The sequence below is a fragment of the Sander lucioperca genome, chromosome 2, assembly GCF_008315115.2.
Source record: "Sander lucioperca isolate FBNREF2018 chromosome 2, SLUC_FBN_1.2, whole genome shotgun sequence".
Taxonomy (NCBI): domain Eukaryota; kingdom Metazoa; phylum Chordata; class Actinopteri; order Perciformes; family Percidae; genus Sander; species Sander lucioperca.
This window is the reverse complement of record NC_050174.1, coordinates 35,857,079-35,868,640: the sequence shown is the minus strand read 5'-3', so window position 1 is coordinate 35,868,640 and position 11,562 is coordinate 35,857,079. Positions and strand designations below refer to the sequence as shown.

The 11,562-nt window shown below is 41.1% G+C and overlaps 1 long non-coding RNA gene across 1 annotated transcript; it reads left to right on the top strand.

Annotated features, from left to right (window-relative positions):
- The first annotated feature begins 469 nt into the window (after positions 1–469).
- Positions 470–11,362, top strand: LOC118496467. The gene is made up of 3 exons (XR_004899042.1): positions 470–594; positions 11,181–11,185; positions 11,351–11,362. It is a non-coding gene; the product is annotated as an uncharacterized LOC118496467 (long non-coding RNA).
- Positions 11,363–11,562: the final 200 nt, after the last annotated feature.

Here is an 11,562-nt window from a genome sequence, read left to right as displayed (position 1 = left end):
ACTTTCCACTCAAGATTGACCACATCTGAGCCGTACGCATCTGTTATAATCAGCACGGCTGACATTTTCTGTTTTTTTTTGTCATTGCGTAAAAATAATTACAGCATTGGCATCATCTGTGAGGAATTACTGAAGTTAATTCAATTGGTTTGCACCCACATAATCTGATGATTAAAAAAAATAATGAAATTCAATCTGGAATATTAAAACAGTGCTAATTATAATTTCCCAAACCACTAAAGACATAATCGTGAAGTGAAGAAACAGCACCACTAAACCAAAGACATAAGCAGTGCTTCCAGAAACAATACATTTTTAAAACCGATTTGCTGCTGTCCACTGCTTGTACAGTTTCAGTCCATTGTATTTTCACAGGAAATTCATTTCTAGCTGCCTGTTTAGATAGCAATGATGATCCAAGATGTAACAAACAGTTCAGCAGAAAGACTGTTTAAAATTAAAAAAAAATTGGGGAATAAGTGACAAAATAAAATCTAAATCCCTGAATTTGAAAAGGAATACAGGTCTGGTATCCTACAGAGGCAGACCAACAGGGACAACAGGCTATAGTAATGGAATCATCCACACAAAAAAGTTGAAGTCAAAGTGATAATTATTATTTCCCAAACCACTTATGCAAGACATAATCGGTGCTGAAACATTGAATGTTATGTATTGCATCTCCAGGTTCCAACGGCACACATGCACACGTACATCTGTTATTAATGATTAACGATGATTCGACCGTGGTATTAAGCCACATTCAGTTGATTCACTGTGGTGATTTCTCAATGGATGCAGAGATTTAAACGTGTATATGAGAAAGCTGCTACAGATAGAGATTGAAATGGCCTCTGCTTTCCCCTGTCGGGACGGTGATCCCAGGGTCATCTATAAACTCGGAGAGAATCTGTTATCACAGAGATGGACTGCAGTTTCTCGCTGCGTTTGCTCAGAAATCCCCTCTGATAAGACATCGAAAACCAAAACAAACGTTAGGCAATTCAACGCTGGGGAATATGCTTCATTATATTGTTTTTTTAAGGATTGCAACAGTTAAAAATAAGTCAGAGATGCAAACAGAGATTGGTTGCTCTGTGATTTTGTTTTAAATCAATCTGTAATTTGTGGTTTGAGTTGCAGCCAAAGTATAATGTCGATTTTACTGATCTAAAGTTTATTACTTAAGATCATATTAGGCAGCATGATCATAGATATTCTATTTTGCTCTGACCGATGATAAATTTGCATTTAAAGGCTTCACAATTTGAGACATGCTTGTCATTGATCTGTCGCTTCAGCTGGCAGCCAAGCCTGACCATTTGAATGTTTTATAAATACATGTACAAACGAGTACAAATGTTACAAACGAGTTAAATGTACTCTGACTCACTCAAGGCTTCGACATCACAAGGCCATTTCCTCATTCCTGAAAAAAAAAAAAAAAGAAGTCTTATCTTCAGAAAGTACCGTCTCTGTTTACCAACGCAGGGAAGTATTCTTGCTTAGTGTACTGTGACCACAAATGATTTCAAAAAAGAAAATGCTCCCCTCTTCTGTCTGTGAGAAGCACTCCACCCTTTGTTGGAAAAAAAGAGGCACATTCCACAGGAAGTTTACCCATCCCCTCTTCCCTTCGTCCCTCACTCTTCCTGCCTTAACTGATCTTCACTGATTACTTATGGCAGGGTGGGCCGATAAGACATGCTAATGAGGTGAGGAGACCCTTAGATTTTTCAAAAGTTATGAGAGGAACGCTTAAAACATTTTTTTTATGTTATCAATGTAAAGATTATAGATAGAAATGATAATGGCATTTTATGTTAGCGGTATGTTAGTCTCACTCTGCCAGACCTTCTTAAAAAGCGCTGCGGAGGAGGGTCTGGTTAGTCCACACAGCATTCTGGGATGGGTGAAAAACGTGCTCTGGTTTATTGGCATTTTTTTAAACCAATCACAATCGTCTTGGGCAGCGCTAAGCTACGCACGGAGCCACGGTGCCGCTGCAAAATATCCTCGGGAAGGAACTTGATTTGGGTGGAACGTATGCGTTCAAAAGTTGTTTTGGTCGTGCAACAGAAAACTCAGATTGGACAGATAGTCTAGCTAGCTGTCTGGATTTACCCTGCAGAGATCTGAGGAGCAGTTAACCATAGTCCTCACAAATCCACTGGAGTTTAGAATGCCAACACAAAGAAAACTAAAGGAAACCGACGCCAGGGAAAATAATGCAAACGGCAGAATTTCCCGCGGCACACGAGAAATCCCGGAAGTGGAACGTCGAGGATATAGACTTGCGGTATGTTGGTGTTTTTTGACAGTTAAAAGTCAGTAAACACAGCATACACTGGGTTGAAAGCTTATACTGTAAAAAATAAAGGTTGTAGCAGCAGTCAATACGTTCACCAATTTGGTTTATGGACTGCTATTTTGAAGCAGGCCCCCAGAAAGTGCGCCGGGCATTGAGGCAAACTGAACATAGCAGCAAAATTGTGGAATTGCAACACACACAGGCCGTCATGTGATGCCCTCTGGCCTTAAAATACTTTTTACCTTTGACTTGCATGGCGAAAGAGACGTCACGTTTTCAACCCTTCTGAAGCAAGTTATCCGGCAGAGATTTACGGGCGGGTAAAGGCGCCATTTATCTGCATGTACGGCAGAACGGAAAATTGGCAGACTTTCCCTTATTTTACGCTAAGGGTAGCAAGCTAGCTTGGCAGAACGCTAACCAAGACATTTTTAAGCTAACAAAATCTTTCAATTAACTCTGATGAAGTGAAAACACACAGAGAGAAGGTCAAAGTTTAAGATAAAAACACGGACAACACCCAAAAACAAGTTGAGGTCTATTTGAATGTCCACAGTGTTAGCGTGGTTAGCATTGCTAAGCCTCTGTCCTGATTGACAGATCCTAAAGCTTCCCCTGCTTTATCGTCTATTTTAAAATAAATGGGGGGTAACACTTTACAATAAGGTACACAAAAAAATAGGTAGTTACTGTTTTTGAAAGGGTAGTTACTGTTTTTCAGAAGGGTAGTTACCCTTTTTCAGAAGGGTAACTAATCATTCGTTACCCTTCTGAAAAAGGGTAACTACCTTTTTGAAAAAGGGTAACTAATCATTCGTTACCCTTCTGAAAAAGGGTAACTACCCTTCTGAAAAACAGTAACTACCCTTTCAAAAACAGTAACTACCTATTTTTTTGTGTACCTTATTGTAAAGTGTTACCTCATTATGAAATGTTTACTGGGTTTAGGTAATAAAACAAGTGAGATGTAGGCTCATTTTCTCAAAGACTTCTCTAGAAACAGACTTCTTTTTGGAGCCAGTGGAATCTCCCTCTCCTGGAAATTAGATAGAACGCAGGGTTAAGGCAATTCAGCTTTGGCTTCACTTTTCAGACCCGAATGCCTCGTCCATTATTTTCTACAGTCTATGGTTAAAGCCCAGATGGGTCAGCAGCCTATCTCAAGGCTAACACAAACACATGTTCATCCTGTACACATTCAGACTCCATCAAGGGTCCCAGATTTGATTAGATTTGTTTTACCCTCCCACAAAATATACTGTTGTAGCAGCTGCCACGAGTTCCATCAGATAGCGTGAATGTTCCAGACAGGTCGGCTGTTTGTCACCACGGGCCGTCAACACCACCCAATCCCAGTCAGCACACCTGCTGCCACTGCAACCAGAGGACTAATTCAAAAGCTGCTACTGCATTGTCTGTGGCTGACAGAATAGCTGCCAGTCATCACAGACCTGTGAGAAGAAGCACGTCCCAGTGCCACAAACACTATGCGTGCATATCATACTTTGCTATAGAGCAGGTGTCTCTGTGCGCTGTCGTTGACACACAAACACACAGAATTGAATTCAGGAGCCGTCGTCAGGGTGGCTCTGGGGTAGGTGCTGTTTGTCTCACAACATGGTGTCTGCATAGCTTTCCTCCTCTAAATTCGTGCGTGTCAAGTGGATTGACTGACCTATCTGTATTGCTGTTAACACATGTTTTCCTGCCTGCTGGCCACTGTGTGTCAGACAGGGCTGCAGCCAGGATTTCACAGTACAGATGGGTAGAACTGTTCATTTATTTCAATTAACCTTGATGCAGTAAACATCTACCCTGGTGTTGTGCTCATTATTATGTTTTGTTACGTGAGCCAGCTGTCTTTTAACTTATAAAATACCTTTCATGTGTACGTTTAAAAGTTTTTAATTGGACCATTAAACTTTCTATACCCCACAAAGGACATAACCTTGGTGTTTCCAATGGCAACTCTGGCCCTAATGCCATTAGGTTTAGAATTCAGCCTCAAAAGATTCTGAATAGAAACCAATGAATGCCTCACTAGCAGTATGTATTGAGTGAAGAGATTCATCTATCATCCAGGGTTTTGAAAGACACTTTCTATTGCATTAGCACTTTAAGTAGGAATGAAAAAAAGGAACTAGCTTGTGTTGACTGATGAAGAGGCATTGCAGGAAGCTCATAGGCATCATTGCCAACCTTGAAATGCAAAAAGTAAATTCACTTTCAATTTTCTGCACTGTTCCTCTCTGTGTTTCCTTTTCTATATTGGATTCGGTGCGGGGAATAAGCTGGGAGAATTCTGTTAAAAGCATGCATGCGTGCGCGCACACACACACACACACACACACACACACACACACACACACACACACACACAGTGACAGACTGGTAATCTGGCATTTGGGCAGATCCGGTCAATCAGAGAGCCGCATGATTGTCACAGCCATGCGGCCACTTAATTGTAAACAGCAGCCCATATAATTTCTCTCGGCCCCCTTTCAAGCATCAATAATAAAGTTCTTTGGCCAAACGACAACCAAATTTACCGAAATCCTTCACACCTTGTAATAACGTATCTGATCAGTATATATACTACATATGAGTCTCTCGATATCACAGTCATGGTTACCCTCTACAGTCACAAACTTTTACATTAGTCTCTATTATTTTGTAGCAAAATTACTTATTCAGATCAGATGTTGGAAGTTGGAAGCTATACTGTTGACAAAAAAATTAATCGAGGCATCAAGCGACACAAGGGGGGGGGGGGGGCAGAGAAAAAGGGAGAGAAATATAAGAGAGCACTATTGGCTGACGTTGAAAAATGCTGCAAACTGACTGATTTGTTTTTAAAATCAAGTGCAGCTTCAGCTAGCATTAGCGCTAATACTACCAGCATGTTAGCAACACATCTGAGCCAGCACACCAGGGAGAAAGACAGGACAGTGAGGAATATGAGGAAGAGGAAGAACAAAACGAGCAAGAGGAGGATGAAGAGATAGACATGGATAACGAATCTATGGAACTGACCAACACAGAACAACAAGCCTGCTGTGGGTATGAATGTGGATTAGCCTACCTGAAGCAACAGAGATGGAGACCAATGCTGCAGGAGGGAGTGTAGGTACAGTAAGTTTGGCTACTTCAGATTTATTCTTTTTTTTTTTTATATATATATATATGTCTATGTTTTGGTGCAGTTGTTTATAGCATGGGAGTTTGCGTTCACCATTACTGGGGCTATCAAAAGTGCGTGTTCTTTCGTGCGTCAAAAGTTCTTTCTACCCCCCCCCCCCCCAACAGTGGGCCACTGGTGGGTGGAAATGCCAGGGCCGTTTTTTGTTCCCACTCCGTCACTGCACACACAGGTAACAGGCCCCAGCCATGTCCCCTGACGCTGGAAGGTTCCATGAATGTATATATATGAATATATAGGCTCCAGCCTCCAGCTTCATTGTGTGTGTGTGTGTGTGTCACGTTAGGTCACGGCAGTTTACTGCGGCGCCGCTATGACGACCAGCCAAGTTCACCTCACGCATGCGGCGGTAGCCTGCTAAATCTGCAATGGAAAAAGGAGGACGGGCCACCGCGGCCGAGTCGAGTCGAGCCGAGTAGAGCTGGTGCTAGCAGTGGAAAAACGCCATTAGAGTGTCTTACCATTCTTCCTGCTGATTCCTCACGTCTGTATCCACTTTTGTCTTCCTAAAAAGTCAGTTTCTCGGTTAGCCAGCTTTTAAAAACTTCAGTTATGGGTTCTAGTGCATCCCGTCACACAACAGCTTTCACACCATTTTTCTGTTGTTTGCTAGCAGACAGACTGGAGGAGGAAACATGTATCAATATAGAGTCAATGGAAAGCAGAGAGTTGTTTTCCCCTCCAGTGGGGGCAAGAGTTAAATGCGCTCTGTCTTTATGATGTGAACCATGACCTGCACCAGGCTATTGACTAAAGGAAGTGATCATCTTATTCCTCTAAAATGTTTCCCTTTGTACTCATGGTGCACTTTACTGCACAGTGTCACTATTCTTTAGTGAGCCAAATTTCTTTCAAAATGTGCCTGCTCAGCTTCCAGAGTCCAGGATATCTATATAATGTCAGAGTTTGGACTATACTTATGAAAATCTTTACACTTCTGACAAATGGGCGCAATAATTAAGGCTGGAACTTCTCCATTGCCGAAAGAAAGTCAAGAGTGTTTGCTCAGGTATGTGGTGATTGGCTTTCCCTTGCAAGGGGGATGAGATCCAGATGCGTAGTGTGTCTGCTACTGCAGTGAAAAAGGGCAATCCAGCTCTGTCTCACACACTCCAGAAGTCTAATAATCAGCTATTCTAAAATAGTAATGAATGCCAAAACAAGCCAGCAGAGAGGAAGGAATCTGACAGTTCATGTCTCTAACAAACGTGTCTGATTTGTTTTTCAAAAATAAACTATCTATCAGGAACTGAGATCCAGCTGCTTTGATTGCGATTTAATGTTCACAGACATCTCTACGTGACCACTATGTTCTGTTTTCAGCAAGCTTCATGGAATATCTAATCAAACCTTGGATGCTGGCTAGAGTGTCTTTGATTATTTGCAGTAAGTATTGACATGCCATATGTTTCTTGTGCAATGCAGTTCTGCATGTATGAACATTAAAGATCAACTTACAATGAGGGGAAAGTAACATTTTAATGTATTGCCCGAGCCAACAATATTCACTAAAGTCACCATCCTAGAGTGGATAAATTTGAACAATTAGCTGCGACACCCAGTTGTGATAGACAATGAACAACATTCTGTATGACATTAACTGAGGAACAATGGAAAGATAATGTATGGTCATTTTCAGCCAAAAGGCCATCTAGATGAGACAGCTACGTGGAATTGAGGAAAAATAAAGGTCAGGCTGTGTCATAAATGGTAAGTAGTTTTCTTAAGGAGCATAAATGGTTTTGAGCTTGCAGTATTTTCAGGACCGACTCAATCTTCAGGCAGGCATAGAGGGTTTTCACGACGCGTCATCAGACCAGAAGTCGCCATGTTGGAGGTACTCCGCATCACAACAAAGCACAGGCACTGTAGTAGATCCCGAACGGCCTCAAGGAAAATGGTTAATTATCGCCGTGTTTTAGGTTGTACCAATAGGTCAGACCGAGAAAAACATTTGGAATATTATCGACTTCCAAAAGTTATTAAAAACCAGGGAGAGGAATGCCAGAAGTTATCAGAGGAAAGGAGGCGCTTGTGGTTGGCAAAGCTCAACCAGGATCTACGAGGGAAAAATCTGTCTTGTTTGGTCTTTGAAATGAAAAAAAAACTATTGAGAGTCACTTGGCTACACCTTGAGTATCGCAATGATATCATACAGTTAAGGTTAGGTTGATTAAAGACGTTATTGCATTACTTACTTTGGCCTTCACAACACATTGGTCGTTAATGACTTGGTACTGCGTCTCCCTCACCCATCCACACACCATCTGGTTATAAGCCTCCAAACTTTTGTAGGATTTAAGGTCTTCCGCTGTGTATGGGCTCGGCGAGAAAACCAGGTAGTTGACTATATTGGGATATGCAACTGAAGGAAGAATCACCGGACCGCCACGGATCCAAGAAGAGGGAGCCAACTTGTAGGGATCTGCACCGCCAGTAAACTGTAATTTCTCAAAATATCGCACCTTTTTTGTGGTCCAAGTCCTTCCATGCCTTTGCATCTTGGACACGTTTTAATGAGCTTTTCTGTTGTTTAGACATAAAGTATTAAAGTATCCAAAGTGCACAATACTACATTACTCCATTGTTTACACCGAGTGCCTCCAATATGGCCGCGCATCCAGGTTACCGCTCAGAACGTAGGGCTGGGCGATAAATCGATTTTATCGATTAACTCGAATGTGTAATTAACGTCGATTTTCTCCTTAACATCCGCCGACGCTCCCCTCTAGCTCCGAACGGGCTCAGCCCTCGCACCGCGCGTTTGCCATAGAGATACACAAACAACATGGCAGCGACAGGGACTAACATTAATTCTTTTCTTAACTAGTAGTTTCATTACTTACTTATCCGTAATCTCCGCCGAAATGACCGGCAGCTCGCGGTGCTCTGTCCCCGGCTGAGAGTCACCTATTCTCGGATAACTGAACCACCAGCTACCGCTGACCTAAAGGACCACCATGCGGGGCACCAGAGGCGGTGTTGAGGAACTCTTTTGCGGCTTAACACATCTACTAAATGCCGCTGATACGACCGAGCTGTGACGGAGGTCTGTAGCGGCTTAAACAACTAGCAATCGCCGCTCTGTAGCACGGAGCTCCTCTTCGACGTTTGTTTCTACCGCTAGTTACTACGAAGGAGCTTGCTATAGGTATGCTACATTCAAGAGACCATGGGATGTTAATGTACGTTACTCAGCAACAGGTGAAAATAGGGGCAAGGTTGCGCAATAACGTTAAAATGATTTGAACTTTTAGCGAGGAACGAGAAGTGAATTACCTGTATGTGTGAAAACAGCTTTATCTCACGCATCCGTTTGTTTGTTGTTGAATATATAGCACCCCCCATCCAAAAAAAGGGAAAACACTCAAACCAATTTATATTTCCACAAAATTGGCATGAATAATCATAATGGTTTACATGCCCCATGTGTGTGCGTGTGTGTGTGAGTCAAAACAAAATAAAGTTAAAACTTGTTTTGAACAATTTCTTTGTCATCTGCAGATTGATTTTAAGTAGGGGGAGAAAAAAATCAATTTAAATCTTAAATCGGATTTTTTTGGAAAAAATTGGGGATTTTATTTTTAGGTCATATCGCCCAGCCCTACCAGAACGTGACGTCCCTCGTGAACGTGAAACCCTCCATTGAGGTGAAAGCGTAAAATGAATCCTTGTTTTCATTCTTCATTTAAAACTGATTTTTAGTATACTGTAGGGAAAAAAATGAGGCAAAGAAGTGACTTTTGTATCCATGCGATCTCTCATGAATTAAGGAAATGTTATTTTGTGTTGAATAATTAAAAGGATCATTTTACGCATAAAGAAGAAAAATCTGCTATTGGGATGTTTTCTGGCCAAAGAGATACACCACCAAAAACTCTTGAACTATCTTGTGATATTGGTGGTATTTAGACTGTATATAAAGATGGCCGACACGTCTCCACTTCCCCCCTGCTGTACAAAAGTGAAGCCAAAATATCCTGGATAGGGGCGCTGCCATCTTGTAATTTTGGAGCCAGAGTCTGCGCAGTAATGATCAGGCGGTGGAGCCGCGGTATCGAAGACCCGCCCATACACCCACCTGACCAATCGCGAGTCAATCACAGCTGTCAATCATGTCGTTTCATCCCATTTTTTAGCATAAAATAACTAATAAAAATCAAACTTATCAGAAAAATGAACACTTGAACAAACATCAGCGTGATCAGAACTACCTAAAATGACAGAAACCATCTTTGGGAAACATTTATTTGACGTTGATTCATTCTTTAATTTGGCCCATGTCCCATCCGAGAGGCGGGGTTTAGGACGTACACTACAGCCAGCCACCAGGGGGCGATAGAGACGTCTGGCTTGACTTATTCAGTCTATGCATCAACCCCTGGTATTTAGTCATATTTTTACAAAAATCGGACTGTGTGGAACATACTGAGGACACGGATGGAAAAAAGACAAGTGGATTATGACTTTTTACAACTTTGACAAAAAAGAAGAAAAAATCTTAACTCAAAGTTCACTAGCTTTCCCTGAGGTTTTTGCCACTTCCTTTCAAGCCTACACAGGGTTTTTATACTCAAAAGGATAGATTTAAGGTGGAGTATTACTTTAATATTTCCAAAATTTGGGATATTTCAGGTGTCAGAGGCTCATTTATGTGACCACAACCCCACTGAGACACACAGAAATGGTTTAATATCAAAGTTTGTGAGACCTTTTTAAAGGTGACACATCGAACTTTCTTCAATGACGTAACCGCAGCTCTGCTCAGTTCACAAGCACCATTAGACTGTTCTAATACTTACTGGTATGCATAATGACTGCTTTTTTGACCCTGCCTTTTCACATTTTCTAAATCCAGACACCAAATTGTAATGATGTTTTGGTTCTCAGGGGACCACACAAAGTGAGAACAAAGTATGTTTAGGTTTAGCTTTTGGGTCAGATTGAGCGCATACTGTAGATGAACACAGAGGAAAGAATGCATCAGAGCTGTGTCATTTATCACCAGAGCACTAACAACTCTGCAGCTCAAATAGCTTAATGGCTCAATTATTTTAGCGAAATGGTGACCACATGTTTAAAAGTGTGGCTACATTTGTTCCAAGGCATTAGCTGTGCGAGAATGAATGTCCTATACTCTGTAAACAAATAATATGAGAGCATAATATGAATCAACAGCCATGTTTCTTAAACAGCTCTATTATATAAACCACTTACAGAAGAAATGTAAAACATGCATTTGGTGCGCTGCAAACACTTGTGGCCTACCAGAAACTACCAGGTGGCAATGGTAGTCAGGTATTTGGGAATGAATAAGGAAAGTTACTCCTGTGGAATGTAACCTGTCTACCAATTAATAAAAAGATCCATAAAAGAGCAAGAAAAGTATTTTGTCAAAGTTTGTACAAAGGCTAATATGATGCAAAACATCATATTAGATGAGACAAATACAACTTTCCTATTGTGATAAGGAATGTATCATGGTAGTATTATCCTTGAATCAAGCTCTGTAAAGTTGGTGGCAAGTAAAAAAAAAAATAAAAAATACAGGGTCTGCTGCATAAATGCATGCATTTAGTGATGAAACAGTGACCCCTGCAGGAGAATCTTTCACACTGCCATAAAACTGCAGCTAACCCAAGTGTATCATCAATTGTAAAATGTACTCAGAAATTGTGTAATTTTGGTAAATTAGACTTTTGATGCAAATACAAATTCAAGACAGAGGTCGACCTTTTATTCTAACCCAAAGTGTCTCAACCTTGGAGTTGGAACCAGGCTTGCAGCAGGTCTGTAAAAGTGATCTTCTGATTGTGTTTGCTACATTTGTATTTCAAAAGAAACTGAAAGATTAACAAAGTCAGTGTTGAATCAGGTCAGCAGAAGACATGGAGAAATATATGAGGAGAGTAGTTGATGCACAACAGACTAATATGTAGTGTGGGGATTTTCATTGTAGACGCCAAAGACAATGAAGAAAAGAATATTCTTATCTCTGTGTACCTGGATTACTATAAATATTCAAGGGGGACCCGTGAAGATGACAGCCTGT